This window comes from Emydura macquarii, unplaced genomic scaffold (assembly GCF_026122565.2).
Source record: "Emydura macquarii macquarii isolate MOO-44397 ecotype Brisbane River unplaced genomic scaffold, CSIRO-AGI_Emac_v2 contig_2473, whole genome shotgun sequence".
In the NCBI taxonomy this organism is placed as follows: Eukaryota; Metazoa; Chordata; order Testudines; family Chelidae; genus Emydura; species Emydura macquarii.
Window position 1 is genome coordinate 42,163,435 of NW_027132610.1, and position 9,788 is coordinate 42,173,222.

Genomic DNA, 9,788 nt, shown 5'->3' on the forward strand with positions numbered 1-9,788 from the left:
GGGGATGGGAAAGAGGAGAGGCACAGCAGAAACATACATTACTGCAGTTCATTGCAAAACCGATTTTTCAATGCTTCCCGTAGATGAAGCACTCCGTGGTTGGCTCTGAGCATAGCGCTGGAACTTGGCTGCTCAAAATTTGTGGCCAGCCTATCCGCCTCCATGGCCCAAACCTGGGGGAATTTTTCACCCTTTGTTTCGCACAAATGATGGCGCACACAGCATGCAGATATAACTAATGGGATGTTCTTTTCACTGATGTCAAGTCTAGTGATTAGACATCTCCATCTGGCCTTTAAATGCCCAAATGAACATTCCACCACCATTCTGCACTTGCTGAGCCTGTTATTGAAATGCTCCTTCTTGCTGTCCAGGTTCCTGGTGTAGGGCTTCATTAACTAAGGGAGCAAGGAGTAGGCAGGATCCCCCAAGATCACTACTGGCATTTCAACATCCCCAATATTTATTTTTGGGCAGGGAAGAAAGTGCCCACCTGCATCTTATTGAATGGACCAGAGTTCCTAAAGATGCACGCATCGTGCACCGTTCCTGACCACCCCACATTTATGTTGGTGAAACATCTCTTGTGATCCACAAGGGCCAGCAATACCATTGAGAAGTATCCCTTCCGGTTTATGTACTCTGTGCCTAGATGGTCAGGTGCTAGGATAGGGATATGCATGCCATCTATTGACTCCCCACAGTTTGGGAACCCCAGTGCAGCAAACCTGTCCACTATGTCCTGCACGTTTCTGAAAGTCACTACCCTTTGTAGCAGAAGTCTATTAATGGCCCTTCACACTTGCATCACAGCAGCTCCAACGGTGGATTTACCAATTCCGAATTGATTCCCAACTGATCAGTAGTAGTCTGGGGTTGCCAGCTTCCACAGAGCGATGACCACTCGCTTCTCCACTGTCAGAGCTGGTGTCAAGCGAGTATTCACATGCTTCAGGGCTGGGGACAGCTCTGTGCAAAGGTCAAAGAAAGTGACCTTTCTCATATGAAAGCTCTGCAACCTCTGCTCATCATCCCCACACCTTCATAATGATGCGAGCCCACCAGTCTGTCCTTGTTTCCCAGGACTAGAACCGCTGCTCCACGGACTGAAGATGGTGCATGACAGCCTGCAACAAATGGGAATTGTTTCGCTCTATGGCCTGTAGCAGGGTGACCTCCATAACATCTCTATTTTTCCATGCTGTGGCTCCTGTCTTGCCTTTGAAACTACTGCAGGATAAGCCGTGAGGTATTTGTGATGCTCACAATGATAGTGCAGAATTGTATAGGCTCCATGCCTCTCGGGCAACAGCGTGCGCGCGGCATAGAAAAACACCACGAAAAAGTGTTTGAAATTTGTTTGAGACAAGAAGGGGGGGGGGGGAACACGTTGCATCATGGAAGGACGACAAGCTTCCCAAAAGCCTCTGCGGCTAGTTGCACTGTGGGATAGCTACTGCTTTGAACGTCAACCCAAGCGTGGCAAGTGGGGATGCAAGAGCCCAATGCAAGGAGAGTAGTGTGATCACACTCCTGCGACTTCTACAATTCGGTGGGTGAAAGTCCATTTAAAGTAAATTGACTTCACTCTGCAATGTAGACATATCCAGAGATTAATACAGTGAGAATTAATAAGAGGAAAGAGGAGAAAGAAAAATTATAGGTGAGTGAATGTCATTTGTTTTTTATGTTCCAATTCTTTTATATTTCTCTGGCAGATGTCTGTAAGGAAAGTGAAAAGGGAATGGAATGATATTTTGAGCACTTGTATTTACATTGAATGTAATTCTGCAGTTTAATAATTGGTGAAAAAAGACAGAAAAAACAAGATTAACGAGAATTATTATAATTTAAGATTAACAAGAATTCTTAGTTTATTTGGAAAACTGTCCCTTCATGCCTTTTTTAAAAAGTAAACAATGATACATGGACCCCCAGCTAAGGAGCTGGGCTTCCTCCTTAGCAGTTAAGGAGGCTGGTGGCAGTTCATTGTCACTTTTTTATATGAGTCACCTAAAATTGAGGGAGCAGACCCAAAGATTCATCTCACATAGACTTCCCCAAGTTCCTTAGTGTGATCCTCTTCATTTCTGGTGTGATCATAGTAGATAAGTCAGTTATGTTTTGAATGGACAGGCAAAATAATTGTTTTGCAAGCCTAGCTCAAAATGCTCATGCTAGCTCTGATAGTTGCCCATGAAGAGTAATTATGCCAGAAGAATAGTTAGTGCTAACATGGATAGATGCATAGCATATGAAGAAAATACATGAAACAAGTCCGTATTAGTTCAGTAGTAGGGGGATCCGTGGGGAGTGGGGGGAGGGAGCCTTTTAAGATATGAAGAATAGAGCAGGAGGGGGTGGCTACTTGTTTCCTGAGGATGTCTGGCAGGACTGTGTCTATGGTGTGACTCTATCTGTTAGCCTCTAAGGAAGCCAGAGGACAGGCCAAGCTGACCAGCTGTTCTCAGATGACACCAGTGAAGGGTAGAAGGATACTGGGCCTACTGGGCCTTGCCCATTACAGAAGACAGCATAGGTTGAAGGACAGCATGGGCTTGTTGAGGAGGAGAGCTGCATATGGGGGGAGAGTTGTATAGTTGGTGGCAGGACCCTTAAAGATGAGATAAGCATGAGTGTTTTGGATACTTGTCTGAAGTGAACCTAAATTCCAACCCTTTTTTAAGTTCAGGAATCTCTAGTGAAAATCAAACAAGTGTTAAGGGGGAAGTATGGTTTTTATTCATTAATATACTGGCAGAAGAACAGGTTAATCACTGTCAATTTTTTCATTAATTTGGAAGGAAAAGAACTCTTAAAGCAATTCAAATATCTGAGTTTCAGAGCACCAGTATGAAAGGAAACAAGCGCAGTAGATTTTTATGAACCATTGCCCAATGGCAAAATATTTTTCATTGTGATGGATGCACATTCCAGATATCCGTTGTTGGGATTTTTTCATCTGCTCCATCGGATGCTGTGCTTCCTGTTTGGAATCATATATTGTGCACATGTGGTATTGCAACTTTTATCAAAACTGACAGTAGACCACTGTTCAATGGTCTAGTTTTTGAAAAATGTGTGGAACTTTTGCAATTTAGACAGATGAAAGATCACACCCTATTGGCGACAGTCCAATGGAATAGCTCTGTGCTTTATGCAAAACAACTTACACTGAAGATTGTAAATGGAATTCTGTTAAAATAATCCTTGAATCAGTTTTGAGGCCTTACAGGCCCATATCTTACCCTGCTATGGGAAAAAGTCTGGACAATTTAATCTTTCAGAGGCAAGTAAATATGACTTTTCTAGAAATCAAGCAGAGCAAGATGGAGTGTGACATCTCCATAAGCAGTCAGGTCACAATTACTAATGTTAAAGCCAAGAAATACATTATAAGGGAAGGGAAGGGTGACAAAGTCCTCTTTGGAAAGTAAGTGCTCATTTACTTGGTGAAATATTCACAAAACTCAAAACAATGTGATTCTTTTGGACTCTACTGCCTGCAAAGGAATCCAACCCTTACGATAAAGTCCTATAGAATTTGAGAAAATATTAACCCTTCTATTGAATTTTTAAGTCAACCTATAGAATTCTAAAGCAGGGATGCAATCCTTTATTAAATACTATTGGTTGATTTACAGATTTATAGAAAGGATCTCATTCTTTGTTAAATTCTATAGATCCTTATGGTACAACACTATTGATTTCATCCCTATTACATTCTATAGGACTTTTCCATAAGGGCAAGGAAGGTCTTCAATTACTGAGAGATGTGAAAGAAGACAGGTAACTGGAAACCCCCTATTTAAAGATCATGCTTAACCTCATCAGGATTATCAAACTGCTACAAAGAAAGAGAGGAGTGAAATACTCATGGCCAAATTCTCAGCTGATGCAAATGGGTGTACCTCTATTTATATCAATGAATTTATACACATTTCACCAGCTGAGAATCTGGCCTTCAGCTTCTTCAAAAGCTCTAGATATATTTAACAGTTCAGTGCATTCTATGGTTCCTTTGTTGTGTTTTTTTTTTTTTTTTAAACCTGTTTGCACAATGGAGTCATGATCTTTGATAGGGATTCCTAGGAGACACTGTTAAATAATAAAAAGTCTCCCTGAAGAAAGTGAACTTTGCTTTTAACACATACATATCTAGGACATAGAGAAAAAGATGTCTAAAGTTGAAAAGTTTAGTTAGAAGTTTAATGTTGTGAGAGGTTAAATGGAAAAAATATGAAGCAGGAGTAGTGTTCAGTAACACTACTTATAAAAGGCACCTGTGTGTGTTCCTTTCTGAGTGTCTGATAGCATGTGGCATGTAGGGTAGGGGGAGATGATGGTGGACAATATGATATAATTCACTAGCATGGACAGAGTTACAACAGCAAGTTCAGAAAATATAATAAATACATTTCCTTATTTTAAAAAAAAAAATGTTTTTTTTGAGGCAACAAATGGCCTGATCATTTCAAAGTGAGAGGAAATATAAAATGCATGTGAAGGTGAACAGATCTCATTTTGTGAGAGAGGCACAAAAAAACACCCCACCCTCATTAACTTCAGAAAAGATGCTGTGTGTAATCCATGCTAGGCAGGGACTCTGTGCACTCCATCACCATCAAGTAGCATAGCCACATTTCTCTGATTGCTGCAAAAACCCAGAGCAAATAGCGTTGAGGGCAGGAAGTGGCCAGACTGAGACTACCTAGGGTTACTGAAGCAATGTGTAGTACTCCTCAGTGCCACTGTTCTTCAAGGGACAGTCTGGGCCTATGGCTGGCCCAGCACTCTATGGATATGGCTACACCGTATGCTTCTTTCGGTGGTGTGTAGAGTACATATCCACATAGCTCTCCTCCCTGCGCTCACCCCAGCAGGGGGATAAATATCAGGATAGCCAACGAGGCATGGCTTGGGCAAGTAGAGTAAAGACACGCCTGAAGGGAGTGGGTAGGTATGTATATATCTACCCTACACTCTCTCTGCTCACCCAAGCAATGTCTCCCCAGCTACCTTGTTATTTTTAGCAGCGTAGCATCCCACTGCCTCCCCGCTACTGGAAACTTTCTCCGCCACAGAGAAAAGCTCCAGCAGCAGGGAGAGGCTTTGGCAGGGGGAGGGAACAGGGAAAGGCTTGAGCAAGTCCTTGTTACTGGAGCCTTTTCCCAGAGCAGGGAAAGACTCCAGAAGCTGGGAAACATTTCCCCACTTCCTGCCAGAGCCTGTCCTCGCCACTGTGAAAGGCTCCGGCAGTGTGGCACTGCTGAAGACGCTTTCACTGACACATGTCGCTACACAGCGCAGTGTGGGCACAGCCTGCTTTTTTCACTGCTCCAGGTAGCATAGATGTAACCTGTGTGTTGATAGGCATCTATGTTGATAGGCACTATGGCTATATATCCTGTCACTACTTGGTTGTGTGACAGTGGAAAGGCACATTTAAAGCTGGCCCTGTTCATAAGTTCACCTAACATGACTTTGGGGTGGTATAAAGAGACAGGAGAGATGAAAGAGTTTGTGTGCAGTGGTGACTCACTGAACATAAACTAAATCCACTGCACCCGCTTTACCGGGAGGGAAGCTGAGAGGAATATGCAATGCAGTTAGTTACTGTTGATATTAAATTTAAAGATAAGTTCCAAGAAATAGGTAGGCAGGTGTATAGTGGGTGTGGAGGAGGAATGTGCATCTACTGTTTTAATGAACCCAAGGTTTGAGAGAACTTGCTGACTTGCTGTGTGAGCTTGGACAAGACACCGAGGCCCAAGTTTTCAAATGTGCCTTCCCTGCTGTAACGTAGCTAAACGCCAGTCCCTCCAAAACAAATATAAATCTGACCCCAGGCTATGTCTGAGATTTAAAAATACAGGTTTATTGCTTATTTTTATTGCCATGAACCCCCGTCCACACCATTCTTCAGTCATTTATTATTATTCTGATGGCAGTCTCCCCAGATCCTATGGAATATTATGACCAGAAATAACAAAGGTATTTTTTCACAAGTAGTCTGCTATGTTAACTCCACAATGATAACTGCAATTTCAGTTAAAAAATTCAGCCTAAAAAAACCGCCTGGAATGTCAGCTCACCAGATGTGTCTGAATTCCTTTACGTTACCCTAACACACACTTAATTGTAGAGCTAGACCTTGACAATGAAATTAGTGTCATGGATAAAAAAACAACAGCTTCAGCCTTTAGGTGCACCTGTTTACAGCATCAAGGCAGTCTCAGGCAGGGTGGGTGTGTGATTCAGTCTGCCTCTGCAGCTGTTCCATTACCATAAAAACCATGGTATTTATTAAGTTTTAAGCCTTTCTGAACTCCATAACTTGGGCTTAAAAAAAAAAAGAGGCTGTAATGCTATGTCTGGACTGTGATAGTAGTTTAGATAAAGATCCAGCTTGTGACTCTTAATGACAACATTAAGTCTACTGGAAGGCACTATATCAAACTATACACAGCAAACCAGACAGCAACTATGAACCATGACAAATTAATGATTAACTGCTTTCTGTATGCTTAGTTAGGAACAGCACTGCTATTTAAATGGGTTTGCAATTTCTTTCGAAGAAATTGCAACTCCTCTTTGTGAGTTCCAGCAAGGTAAGAATCACAAAGACAATGTGTACATTTTTTGTATTGCTTGTCAGTGTAGGCAAGCGGCATCTTAGAGACAGTCCACTATGTCAGTGGGGGCAGCCACAAACTATGACACACATTGTTGAAGATTGCAAAATGACTCAACTTCCTGGAGGTCTTTGTGCCTTGAACATAGCCGATAAGAACACTGTGGCTTGGCTTGACCAGATTGCATAAGCTGAATAATAAATACATGCAGGCAAGTTAACAATAATTTCCTTTGTGTGTTATAAACTGGCAGGTCATACTCCAAGTCGCCGACATTGCATCTGATTCTGCATGGGCAGACTCCTGACTCCTCACAGAACTGTATTGAATCTGATGGTAGGCACAGGGTCGGGAACAAATAATCATCTGTTTTTAAAAAAGCTTGTATCTCATCTTAATTATTCCTTCAAGAGCAGAGCTCATTTCAATGTAATTGCATAGGACTACTCTTGTAAAATCTTTATACATTTCACAAACAGCCTTTGTTTTAGCTTTAAAAAAGAAAAAAAAAGAAGCTTTTGTGGCCTTGGCTTTGCAGCCATGACACTTTTTCACATCATGGATGCATGTTGTACATGTTGCATTAGTGCCACAGGAGGAAGCCCTGGTGCACCCAGTGCAGTAGGAACAGTGAAGCTGTCAGGTAGGCCCCCAAAGATAAAAAGCCAGAATCCCATTTATACAAAGGCCCATTACGTCAGGGGCCGCGGAACACCCCCCACCTGACCTTCCTCTTCCCCTCTCAGGCACTACTGCTCCCACCAGCAGTCTGACACCCTGATCCATGACCCTCTACACCCAACCCCTCCCAGAAGCCTCAGCCCCCAAAGGATCCCCTTTACTGTTCCTTCCCAGAACCCACTGCTTCTCCCATCCCGCTCCTTCCCTTTACTTCTCCCTGCTGGTGAGCCTCTCCTGGCTCCAAAAGGAGCCCCAGTGGTTTTGGTAGCTGGCAGGTGAGGGCCCGGCATGCAGCCTCACATGCTGGCAAATTACATCTCTTGTCCAGCAACTGGTGCATGAGGATAAAAAACTGGCAAGGTGGTCAAAAACCAGCCAGGTGGCAGCCCTATTTTCTATGTACATGCTTAAAAGTGGTTGAGCTGTGGTATAGCCCTCTGCAGCCTGTGCCTCACGCCACTCGACAGCATGAAGGTGTGTAAATTACATTTCTAACAACTTTCTGGCCCCTTTAGTTACACTGCTGGGGTAATGTAAAGGGGCTTAAATGAAAATAAGGCCCGACGTATAATAGGAAAGTAACCATCGTGGAACCAGACACAATATAGTCTTTCTGCACCTGTATGCATTTGTTTCCTGGTGCTAGGTTAGTTGTATTGTGAAGGGCTTGCCATATGTCAGCATTTAAGAAACTCCAGACTGAAATTCTGTACTTAATTCTGACAGATGCATTCATGTAGTCAGATTTTCCCTTTAGCCATTCAGTAGCATCAGAAGAAATATCTAGCAATTAAAAAACAGCCCCACCCACATTTTTACAAACAGAAAAACAAAACAGTCCAACTTTCAGCTTACCTCAGTACACCCTAGCTTTCCACAGATCCCCAGGACCTTCAAAAACCTTGTTCCACCGCTCTTTTATAACTCATGCTGGCTTAAGAGTTGTCACTTAACTTCAGATTTCCCTTTCAAAATTGAAGTTTAATGTCATGTCAAGTTTAAAGGTATGTAGCTGCTCTTATTAAAGACAAACATAATAATCACCCTTCCTATTCCTGTATACCACTGGGGTACTATTCTAAAACAGTGACTTGCTATGCTTTAAAGAAACACTCTTTCTCACATATGTAAATCTAATTTTACTGCACTATATAGCAAACATCCTCTCCCAGAAGCCTCAGCCTTCAAGGGATCCTGTATAGCATGTAATGTGTATTCTGGATTGGGTCTAACAATACAGCTTGGAGCAAGAGGACTGGATCTGGGGTCTCCCACATCCTAGGTGAGTGCACAAACCACCAAGCTACAGATTCATTCTCATAGCTGGACACTTTCTCTTGTGCTTTCACTTTCTTGCTCAGACACAATGACACTTTAACTGTTTATCCAGAGTGCAACAGCTAAAACAGGAGAGGTTGAGAGTGCCCCCATCATCCTCCTGGCTATCCCACAGCCCAATGGTTAGCGCACTCACCTCAACAATGGTAGGTCCTTGTTCAAATCCCGCTGTTCTTTCAGGTGGAAGGGCGACTTGAATCAGGAGTCTCCCACATCCCAGGTGAATACCCTAACCACTGGGCTAAAGGTGATAAGGGAGTTTCTCCTTGACTTCTTAATAAAACAGGGTAGTTGCCCAACTCCAGGAAAGGAGTTGCCCAACTCACACTGAAAGTCAATAGCAGAGGTAGGCACCTCCCTGCGGCCTGGACTTAGGCTCCTCTCTCGATGAGAGGGGTGGACTTAGGACATACTCTTCTGGTTGGCAGTTCCCATTGGCTAGTTTAGTCAACTCTCTGCCTAGCATACTGGTTTATGTGGATTGCAGTGTAAGGCAACTGTTTCTCCCCATTCATTGTATAGGAGCCTAGGTGCCTAACTCAGCCTATGTGAGTTGTGGTGGTTTTCTAGGCACTGAAAAGTTCTTTGAATGCCTACCTCCTTTTGTGCATCTAGGCCATGATTTCTAAATTAGCCTTCAAATTTCACACCATTACTAACACTGCTGTAGCTCCTTTAGAAATAGCAATGGTGGGATTCAGGTCTACAAATGGCTGCTGTCATTTTAACCACCATGTCATCTAAGCCTGTTCAGTGTAGATCTAAATGACCTGGTCCTGGTGGTAAAACTATTTGGTGGTGTATCCACACCCATGCTCTCAATGTTGCTAAGTCTGGTGGAGCTGCATGAGCAATGGTGGGAAATATTTCAGGAAAAAGTTTGTACGGACAAAGACTGATTTCAAACCTGAAATGCGTTAGCTCCTATCTAGCAGGAACTATGTAGTTCCAGGCCAGTGTAGACAGGACTTACCTATGTTGAAAACAGTTCATACACATTCATTCTCGTATGTAGTAAATTGTTTTGAACGTTGGCCAGAGAAACCCCAATACCACCTTATGTTTAAATCTTAAAGCAGATTTGAACATTGTTTTGGCTACAGGTGTTAAAGCGGTTTCAAATCACAAAGTAGT